This window comes from Rattus rattus, chromosome 15 (genome assembly GCF_011064425.1).
Source record: "Rattus rattus isolate New Zealand chromosome 15, Rrattus_CSIRO_v1, whole genome shotgun sequence".
NCBI classification, from domain to species: domain Eukaryota; kingdom Metazoa; phylum Chordata; class Mammalia; order Rodentia; family Muridae; genus Rattus; species Rattus rattus.
The window spans coordinates 63,284,999-63,296,554 of NC_046168.1; positions in this window are offsets into that span (position 1 = coordinate 63,284,999).

The following is an 11,556-nucleotide window of genomic DNA, read 5'->3' on the forward strand; positions in this document are numbered from 1 at the left end:
ATATACCACATGTACACACATGCATACACACTCTCACATATGTATACACCACATACACACACATGCATATACATTCACACACATGCATACATACACACATGTATACACCACATACACACATGCATAAACACTCTCACACACACATGTATATACAATATACACACATATACCACATACACACATGCATACACACACATGCATATATACTCTCACACACGTATATCACACACACACATGCATATACACTCACACACACATGTATATACCACATACACACCCATGCATACACACTCACACATGTATACACCACATACACACACATGTATACACCACATACACACAGTTTGAAAACGGAGACAGCTTGTAGGAAAGAGAAACGGAGCTGGGAGGGAGGGGAAGAGAACTAGAAGAGATCAAGGGTTTGAATGAGATCACAATATTTTACCTAAGTATGAATTTGAAAGCGAACAAATGCAACTTTTATAAAATCACCAAAAGGCCTTTGTTTTTAAAGTCTCGACAGGTGTTATGCAAGGTTCTCGATCAGTGCCAATTGTGTCCAAAGGGCCCGGTGGCCACAGCACAGTGCATCATACCTAACATGTTTGGCTTCCTCTGAGACCCAGTGTCTGGGGGATGGTGGAGTAATATGAATAAGAAATGTCCCCCACGGTGTCAGGCATTTGAACACTTGAACCTCAGTTGTTTGGGGAGGCCTAGCTGACGCAGCCTTGCTGGGGGAAATACATTATTTGAGGCAGGCTTGGAGATTAAAAGGCCTGGCACCACGTCCAGTTTGCTCTCTGCTTCCTGCTTAGACTTGAAAACGTGAGCTCCCAGCGTCCTGCTCTGACCAATAGACCTGCTTCTTGCTGCCATGGTGTCTCCACTATGGACTCTAAATCTTTGGAACCTAAGCCAAAATTAAACCCTCCCTTCCTTAAGTTCCCTTTGCCCGTGGTGTGGTTTTTTTTTTTTATTATTTTTATTTTTTATTTTTTATTTATTTTTTATTATTTTTATTATTGTTTAATTATGGTATGAGTGTTTTGCTTGTATACATGTTTGTGTGTGCCTGGTACCTGAGGAGGCCAGAAGGGGTTTAGGGTCCCTTGGAACTGAAGTCTGACAGTTGAGAGCTTCGACGTGCGTGCTCAGTCCTGGGTCCTCTGGGAGGGCGTCCAGGGCTCTTAAGTGCAGAGCCCTCTCACTAGCCCCCATGTTCATGGCCTTTAATAACAGAAAACTAATGCAGACAGCATCTAGGGTCTGCATGTTTAACAGGTTCCTAGAATAATTCTCGAAGCATTCCAGCTTCTGAAAATTATGGGACTGAGCTCCTGTCAGACAGAAGGAAGAGACAGAGGAGGCAGCAAGGATTCAAACATGGAAAAGAGAGTCACAAGTAAGGGAGGGAGGGGTCCTCAAGAGAGACAGGAGCTGGCAGAGGGCATCACAGGATGCTTGATCTCTGAGCGGCTGGGCAAGGCTTCTCCAGGACTAAATGGAGTAGGGCTGCCCCGAGGGGAGATGATTCCAGCAAAGTCTAACCAGCTGCCCAACAAGCAGGACCTGCTGCCAACAGGAAGGGTACAAGGCTGAGCGACAGTTCCGTGTCTGTCCTCCCATGGGAGAGGGGCATCCCCCCCCCCAGAAAGGACTGCCAGGAGCCCATCTTGCCTTCTAACCGAATCACAGCTCAGATGAGATTTGCTTTAATTGCTCGAGAAAAAACAAAGGGGAGGTGGCATCTCTTGTTTCTGGACACCGTGGAACAGCTCGTTTCTGTTCCAAACCTCGACAAGTGACAGGAAGCGCAGACCAGCGTTCACCTCAGCCACATGACATTAGTGTGGCATAGCAGCGCCAGCCACACTGAGAGGCCAGCCGGCTCGGAAGGGCAGGGTCACGAAAGCCTGTGTTACTACAGAAGCGGGTGGGGGCAGCAGAGGGAGAAGGAGCTGGAGACTCACACCAGGCCACACAGACAGGTGAGCCCTTCCCCGGTGAAGCCTGACAATGACAAGCCACCCCTGCAGGCAAGAAGGCTGTGGAGAAGTCTTGGGATGGGCCAATCCGAAATGCTTTGGGTTAGGCAACCCCGAGGGGGAATTCTGACCACAGTACAGTTGGAGAGCTCTGTGCTAAAATTAAATGTTTAAAAAATCTTTTTTCTTAAAATAAAAAAAAAATAAAAAAAAAAAAACACCCTGGAGGGATAGCCATACCTCAAGGAGAGATAAAAGCTCAGGTCAGAGACAGAACCACCCATTCAGAGGGCTGTCACAGAGATCCAAGCAAGAAGTGTGGAGAACCAAAGGCAGTAAGTGGGAGAATGGGGAATGGAGTCATGAAAAAAAAAAAAAAAAGTAGAAATAAAAATTTAGCAGTTAAAATGCAAGGCTTGGTGACATGGAGAACAGATTGTGAGGAGTGGGGGTGGGGGCAGAAGAACTCCAGCGCTGTGCCTTAGACAACTTAGCTTTGCATCAGGTAAAAGGAACGCAAGCTCTTATATAAGTTACCGATCAATTTGCCATCTGCCTCAAACTTGAAACGCTCAAATCTGTTTGCAAGCCAACTCAGAATCTCCCAGATTCGGGAAGACGCGATTTTACAGACTTTTATGAAACAGCACAATTATGAAACACACCCATGAGCTGTCTTCAACCACTCTTTTTTCAACGATGCAGCTCAGAAATAGAAAATTAGTCCAGATCTGAGAATCTGGGAAGAGGAGAAAAGCTAGAGAAATTACCCCCCAGAAACCCACAGCACGGCCGTTTGCAGAGAAAAGTCCTAACCACACTTTAGCACCCAGACTGAGTAGAAAGAACACACAGGAGAGTGTCCGACACGAAGTACGTGTTAAAGACGTCTCTGTCCTAGAATGTTCTGTCTAAGTTACAGGACTGAGGATATCCACGAGGAAAAGTCCATCTCAATTGGCCATCGCAAGTAATTTCAAAACTATTCCTTTCTGCTTCACATAGGGTGGTTTTGTACGTATTAAACATGGGTGTGCCTGGTATTTCGGGCATTCCCTTTGAGAAAAGCAGAAAACCTCCAAGGATGTGACTCAAAAGATCTGGGAAGCCGACCAGCGTCTGGCCTCATGCCTCAGTGGCTGGGAATGTAGCACTGCCCAACCTCAAGCTACTCAGGATTTAACAGGCTCTCTCGTCCCTCTACCAGACCTCTAAAATGGCATCCAACCAATCAGCTAGCAGAAATTCGGGGCTGGGAGGGGAGGAGTCAGGCCTTCTCTTGACCCTTATGACACCCTTAAACCCCTCCCCCAAATACTGCCCTATGCCTAACTCCTCCTTCACAGACCTTCCGGAGTTCCATTCCAGCTCCCTAAAATTCGAAAGAAATACTGTGCTTTAGAGGAAACTGGAGTAGAAGCAGCTGAATCCTAGGTGTACATAACACAATAAAGAGCTATTCATCACCAATACGGTCCCTCACTTAAAAACAAGAATGCAGTCAGGACTGGGACAGGCCATGTTTTTAAGCACCGGATGTTACTGACGGTTTAGAGCTTCATGAGCACTCCATGAATCGGAATGTTGGCTCCCTGGTTAAGAGCACTGGCTGCTCTTCCAGAGGGCCCCGGTTCAACCCCCAGCACCCACAGGACAGCTCACAACCATCTATAAACTCCAGTCCCAAGAGATCTGACGTGCTCGCCTGACCTCTGGGGGCATCAGGCACACAAGTGGTTCCCAAAAATAGATGGCAGGGAAAACACTCACAAATTTTTTTACCTTTTCATTTATTCACTTTACATCCCAATCCCAAGACCCTCCCCCTCTCCTCCCATCCCCACCCTCACACGCCTGCTTCCAAAACCCCTTCCTTTCCTCAAGAGAAAGGGAGCCGCCCCCCACCTCCCACGGGTACCAACCCATCCCAGAACATCAAGTCACAGCAAGACTTAAGTGTGTGCTCTCCCCACGGAGAGCCAACAAGTCAGCCCAGTGAAGGGAAAGAGATCCAAGGGCAGGCAACAGAGTCATAGACAGTGCCCTTCCAGTCAAATTGTTAGGGGACTCTCATCAAGACCAAGCTGCACATCTACTACATTAGTGTAGAGGGGCTTAGGTCCAACCCAAGTATGTTCTTTGCTTGGCTGTTCAGTCTGTGAGCCCACACGGGCCCGGGTTAGTTGACTATGTAGATCTTATGGTGTCCTTGACCCCTACAGCTCTCTTAAACCTCCGCCGACCCCCCCTTTCCACAAGACCCTGCTCAACTCAGCCTAATATTTGGCAGTGGGTCTCTGCATCTGTTTCCACTAGCTGCTGGATGAAGCCTCTTAGAAGAGTGTCACGCTAGGCTCCTGTCTGCAAACAGACTACCATTAGTAGTGTCATGGGTGGGCTCTCTCCCATAGGGTGGGTCTCAAGTTGGGGCAGTCATTGGCTGGCCAGCCCCTCAATCTCTGCTCTATATTCCTGCCCATCATGTAGGCAAGAAAATGTGGGGGTCAAAGGTTTGGTGTGTGGGTTGGTGTTCCCCTCCCTCCAATGGGAATCCAATCTGGCTACAGGAGGTGGCCACTATAGGCTCCATATTCCCTGCTGTTAAGAGTCTCAGCTAGGGTCACTCCCAAGGACTTGGGTCTCTGGCTTGTCCCAGTTTGTTCCCCACACTCCTGACACCTGATCTCTACCCCTGTTCCTCTTACCACCCCTTCCCCTACCCTTCCATCTACCGCTTTTATTTCTTCTGTGTAAGATTTGAGCATTCTCCCTTGGGCCCTTGTTCTTTGGGTCTGTGGATTGTAGCATGGTTACCCTGTATTTCATAGCGAATATCCACTTATCTGTGAGTACATACTAGACATGTCCTTTTGTGTCTGAGTTACCTCAGTCAATGTAGTCTTTTCTATTCCCTCCTTTTGCCTAGTATCTTTAATAGCTGAATAGTATTCCATTGTGTAGGTGTACCACATTTTCTTTATCCATTCTGCAAGTTGAGGGACATCTAGGTTGTTTTCAGTTCCTGGCTATTACAAATAAAGCTGCTGTGAACACAGCTGAGTGAGTGTCCCTGTGGTATAGGGGGACATCTTTTGGGTATATGCCCAGGAGTAGTATAGCTGGGCCTAGAGATAGAACTGTTCCCAATTTTCTGAGAAACCACCAAATTGATTTCCAAAGTGATTGTCCAAGTTTGCACCCCCAGCAGCGATGGAGGAGTGTTCCCCTCGATCCACAACCTCACCAGAATGTGCTCTCATTTGAGGTTTTGATTTTAGCCACTCCGATGGGTATAACATGGAATCCCAGAGTCTTTTTGATTTGCATTTCCCTGATGACTAAGGACATTGGACATTTCTTTAAGTGCTTCTCAGCCATTCGAGACTCTTCTGTTGAAAATTCTGTTTAGCCCTATATCACATTTTTAATTGTGTTATTTGGTTTGTTGGTGACCAATCCCCCGAGCTCTTTACATAGTTTAGATATTGGCCCTCTGTCAGATGTAGGGTTAAAGGTCTTTCCCCATTCTGTAGGCTATTCGTCCTACTGACAGTATCCTTTGCCTTACAGAATCTTTAGTTTCATGAGGTTCTCCCCCTTATCAATCGACTGGACACATTTTAAGCACTGATGGCTTTGAGCCTTGTGAGCACTCCGTAAGGAATAGTGACTTGCAAAATCCCGAAGCTTCTGTCTGAACTGGAGTAGAAATAAAACAGTTTCCAATGAGAGTTACGAGTCCAGCTAGGCCTCTCCCTGGCTCTGAGCCTCCCTAGCTCCATTGGAACCTTATCGTGTACAAGGATCTTCTGCTTTGAGACAACTACATGGTTACTTTTTCAACTCGGCCACCAGTTGCCAATTTGAATTATTAAAAATCTTTTCTCAGAATGAAGATACACATTGTAGGCCTCTCTCAGTGTTGGGCACTGGTGGCAGCCATATTCTCTTGATCTACTCTGGGATAGGGGCAGCAAACTACTGACATCCTGCAGCATGCTGGGCCACTGAGTTCATGTTCAGCCGGCCAGGCTCATTCAACGCATTTCAACTTACAACCGATTTACAGGTGGGCCTTTGTAAAAAGCATCCTAGGAATATGACGGCTGAAGTTGGAGCCACAAACCACCAAAGTGATAAAAGGTTAAGTCTGAGGCTGGACTTTTTAAAACCAACCCGCAAAGCGTCTTAGCCCACGAGTTAAACTCAGAGTTTTGACAAACATTGGCTGAAGTCCTCTCTGCCCCAGACAGACGCTCTGCTGAGCATCTTCTCAACACTGTCTTTTCCATAGATGAAAAGGGGGGAAAAAAAATCTCAGAATACTCTGAAACCGTTTACCAGGAACCAGGAATCCAAGGCCTTGGCTCAGAAACCACATTCCTTCCTAACAAATAAAGCAAAAGAAAACTCATCGTCTAGCAAGCAGAACAGCAAGAAGTCAGCCTATTTTTTTTTTTCCACCAGTAACTGGACTGGTGGGGAGGGAATTCTGCTATCTGCTAGAGCAGAGCTGACATGCTGGAACTGTGCACACTTGCCAACACACATCACTTCTTAATGCCTTCAGCCCATCAAGCCCTAGCTCCCCAAAGCTCTCCCATCAGTCTGTGGAGGGCACAGAATAAAGGAAGCTACTCTACCAGGGGAAGAATGGAGATAGCAAGTCGGGCCTTCTAACCTGGAAAGAGGTTCAGACCCTGTGCACATCAGAAAGATGACTACAGGCTCCACCTGGCCACAAGTCTGTCGTCTCGGCACTCAGGAGCCTGAAGGCAGGAAGACTGTAAATTCAAGACCACCTGAGGGTGGGGTTGGGGATTTAGCTCAGCGGTAGAGCGCTTGCCTAGCGAGGGCAAGGCCCTGGGTTCGGTCCCCAGCTCCGAAAAAAAAAAAAAAAAAAAAAAAAAAAAAAAAAAAAAAAGACCACCTGAGGCTACATATGCATAATAAAAGCCCTGCCTTTAAATTTTAAAATCATCCAAATTTATAAAGTATAAGATTCCCAGCAGCCACAGGGACCCATTCAGCATCATGAAGCCCCTAGGACTATCTCCATGACACTCAAGGTAGACAATAGTGGAGGATAAACCGACCATAGTGTCTATAAGACAGAAGTGGGGGAAGGGAGGGCCCAAGAAAGCCATCTGCAAGAAGGGAAGAGAAGGGTAAGAGAAAGGTCAAGAATAAACCGATGAAAACGGGAAGTCAAGTCGACTGACCAGAGAAGTGCCTTAGTGTAGAATCCGGTCACTTCCTACAAATCGTCAATTGCCCCAGTCTCCCAGAACTTAAGCAACTTCGGCTAAGCTCAAGTCAAAACAGTGCACTCAGCTATCTGCTGCAAACGAATAGAGGACCTGGGAAGCTCTCCAACACAGGTCACTCATGACAACGCTCAACAGCTCAACATGTGCAAAAGCCAACATCTTCTCAGCCACGGTCTAGCCACTGTGTATTTTCTCGAATTTACCTAGTATCATCATCCACCCATTAAAACAAGCAGTTTTGTTAAAGAATAGTTTCTCTACCAAGGTGTCACTGCCATCTGGGCCTGGACAAACCCCAGCACAGTGTCGTCTGTCAGTACAGGCCATCAGCAGTACCCCTGGCTTTTGCCTTCAAAATTAGGACAATCAAAACTGTCTTCATTGTCCCTGAGGGGACAAGCCCTCCCTAGTGGAGATCCACTGCTGGAAATCACCCAGAGCCATAAAAAACACGCTACATGATTCAGGTCCCACTGCCTCGACCACAGGCTTCGTTCAACCTGGACCGGGACCCAGATCACAGTCTTGCACAAGTCTTAACCAGGTACTAGGCAGGGAAATCCGCTACTCTTCATGGAAAACAACCGCTGTCTATGATCTACCAACGACGAACCAAGAGCCCGACCCAAGAGTGACAAAGGTCAAAAAAAAAAAAAAAAAAAAAAACAACCACAAAGGGTGTGACGCTGAGTTTCTATCTGCACAATCAAAAGAATGACTATGTCTCAAATTTATGCCGTAAAAATTGGGGTTTCTGAAGATCCTTTACAGGGACATGATTTTCAAAACAGGGTCTCTGCACAAGAGCCAGGCATTTTCGGTCCATGTAGATCATATCACTGATTTTAAAAAACAGACCCACAGCGTACAGGCCTAAAACGGCAGAGTAGCAGCCTAGAGGCTGTGCGCATGCGCAGACTTCACCACTGCCCGGTTTAACAACACGCTTTACCTGGGTATGGTCTGTGACGGCTCGTAAACAGCTCCGAATGCAAACCATTCTCAGAGGAGGCTATTAAATTTTTACTTCTCAAGATCCCACACGAGTAATTGTATCATCACTGACAGGAGAAATGTGTTGTTTTGTTTTGTTTAAAAAAAAAAAAAAGGAAAACTTCAGAAATGTTTGGGCAATATTTTCCAAATAAGTGTGCTACCATGGATCAAGCGACATTCGTGGCGTACAAATCTCTGCCAATGACTGCGTCTTCTCAACAGTACAGAGGCACCTAGGCTGACCCCCCAATCCCATTTTTATATTTTATTTGTATTTTTTGCAGTAGTAGGTAAGGCTTTTCTGCCACTCGCACAACTCCAATTGACCCTTTCCATATAAATGGGGGGGGCATCACTTTCTGCTCCATCCGAGCATATACAGCTTACAAGGTGGAGGTGGGGGTGTCAGCATTATTAAAGGGAGCGCTTATGGGGTACTGGGGTGCTGGAGATAGTGTTAAGGTTGATTTGTAACCTGAGTATCCAGCGCTGCTCACACTCAGTTCTACACACCTACTGGCATTCATCGGATTTAAACCCAGCTGCCCCAGGAAATGGTGATCTTAAAGCCAAGTACACTTCAGAAACATTTCAACTGTTTTAACCCAGTCCTTCTCAAACTTTAAAGTATACAAGAATCCTTGGGGGGGGAAGCTTGGCGGGTGTTCAAAAGCAGGTTTATTGATGCAGGATCAGGACTGGCGCTTAGATTCAATCTCCAGCCTGGACCGATAGAAGCGATCTATGATTCCAGGCAGAGAGCTCGAAGAACAGAGAATAGACCCAGGAAAGAGAACTTAGCTTTTTTAAAGACTACTTACTGCCCAGTCTGGCAGGAGATGCCCGGGCTTAAGTGAGTCTCCTACCTTGGCGATCTGAAAAACTAGAGTATGGGAAAGCACCACTGGGTCTGGGGACCTAGTTTAGGAGAAGAGCAATTTCTACACCTAAACAACATGCCTCAAGTATCAAGAAGATGGACTCAATGAAGATCAACAGTCTATTTGCCCAAACTTCCTGCTGCATTCATAGCAGTTGGCACCGAGTTAACATATTTTAACCACGGCTCTAATTTCCAAGAAAATAAGTTAAAACCCTGCATGCACACAGAACTCCTTCTCCTAGAAAAATCGAACTTCTTTAAATCAAACCTTTCCTACCAAGAAATTCAGTTTGGTTTCTGGATGACCATTAACATATTCTATCACCTTTTTACAATAAAACTAATGAATCCTGCTCCTTCCCCCTTTATGATCAGAGACAACGACTCCAGGTACTGAGACAGACTCAGAACCACCCTCCTCTTCCACACCACCCATCAAGGTCCCTAGCTCTTCCTTCCATTCCCTGAACCTAATCAACCCAGCCTAAGGGACCTGGATGCTGCAGCAGCTCTCATGGCATCCCTTCATGCCTGTCTCTCTGGAATATTCCCCAGAGACCCTTTCCCATCCTAGAACGTCATTTCAGGACGTCCTGCACGGCCTGCAGATTCACGCACGCGACCACTGGCACGCGCCACGCCCACGCCCACGACGCGCCACGCACGCGCCATGCAAGACGCACGACGCCACGCCACGACGCGCTTATCCCGCACGCCACGCACGCCGCAGCACGCACGCGCCACACATGACTGTTCACTAACCTTGGCTCCTCTCCAGTCATCTGACCTTGAATATTCCAGGCAAGCTTTTGTCTAAGGCCTTTACAGAGTTCTTCTGGCCTCTAAATCTCAATCTACCCATATGGGTCATTCTTTGTTCAAATGCCACCTTATTAATGAAGGTTTCCCTGACCCCTACATAACAAACCCTATTTTTCTCAAGATTAGAACTTTCTTCTGGTGTTCTTGTTCTCCCCACCCTAACGCAAACCTCAGCACCCAGGAGGAACTCAGCAGTACCCATTCACCATCCCTTCCCAGGCGTGAGCACATGGAAGCAATTCCAGAGGACATCTGCCTGGACAGTCCCAGGGCCTGGTACCTTGTACAGGTTGAGTGTGTCACTCAGCTGCTCAGGGGTTCCGCTACAGATCGCAGACTGGCCCAGCAACTATCCCATGCTGACTCTGACATCGGGAATGGATGTATCCAGCCCCAGTTTCCCAAAACTTAACATCGCATCTTGACAAGCTCTGCTACTGATATTTTATCCAGGATTAAATTTTTGAATGTTCTTTTTCTCCACTTTGACAATGGGCTTCGTGATGCTGCATAAACCCTGGGTTTCATTCTTGCTAGGTGAGTGCTCTGTCACTATTTTTCCTAATGCTTATTGCACATGAGCTGTGAGTGGCATACAATACTGAATTTAATGAAGAGTAAATGCTGGTCCCTGAGGTTGTAAGACCAGTTATCGTCAAGCAGAGCTATACTGAGATTTGCAACTTCTAAGAAGGAAAGCCCCTGTTTGGTTCCTAGTCCCAGACGATTCCTCTCTGGCCCTATTGGCATGAATCTACCACCGCACAGCCATCTCTGCAGAAGCAGATGGTGATGGGCTCTTCATGTTACAATGGCCAGGTAGCGAGAGGGGAGAGCTGTCAGAGACAGCTCAGTGAGCAGATGATTTTATTGAGTTGGGGAGAGTTGTCAGACATCTCAGTGATCTCATTGAGTTTACTTGAGTTCAACCTCTAGAAAACACACACACACACACACACACACACACAGAGTTGTGGCATGCAAATGCCATTCTAACAATCCTGTGGTCAAGACTGGAGACACAGGACAAGTGGCCAGAAGCTCAGGGACCAATTAGCCAATTAGAGAGATGCCCTGCCTCAAAATGAAAGACTTGTGCTGGCTGGCTTTATGTCAACTTGATACAAGCTGAAGCCATCAGAGAGTAGGGAACCTTAATTGAGAAGATGCCTCTATACGTTTAGGCTGTAGGGCTGCAAGCCTGTAGGGCATTTTCATAGTGATTGATATAGGAGGACTCTGCAGGTGAGGCTGCCCAGGGCTGATGGTTCTGCCCTCATTAAGAAAGCAGGCTGAGCAAACCATGGGGAGCAAGCCAGTAAGCAGCACCCCTCCTTAGCCTCTGCATCAGCTCCTGCCTCCAGGTTCCGGCCCTGCCTGAGTTCTGTCCTGACTTCCTTCAGCGATGAACAGTGAGGTAGAAGCTTAAGTCAAATAAACCCTTTCCTCCCCGAGTTGCTTTGGTCACGGCGTTTTATCATAGCAACACTAACGCCTAATTAAGACAGTGGAGTGGGGAGATAACTCAGTGGACTCTCCAGGACGACAGAGGCAGATGTAGTATGCATCTGTAATCCCAGTGTGCCTATGGCGAGAT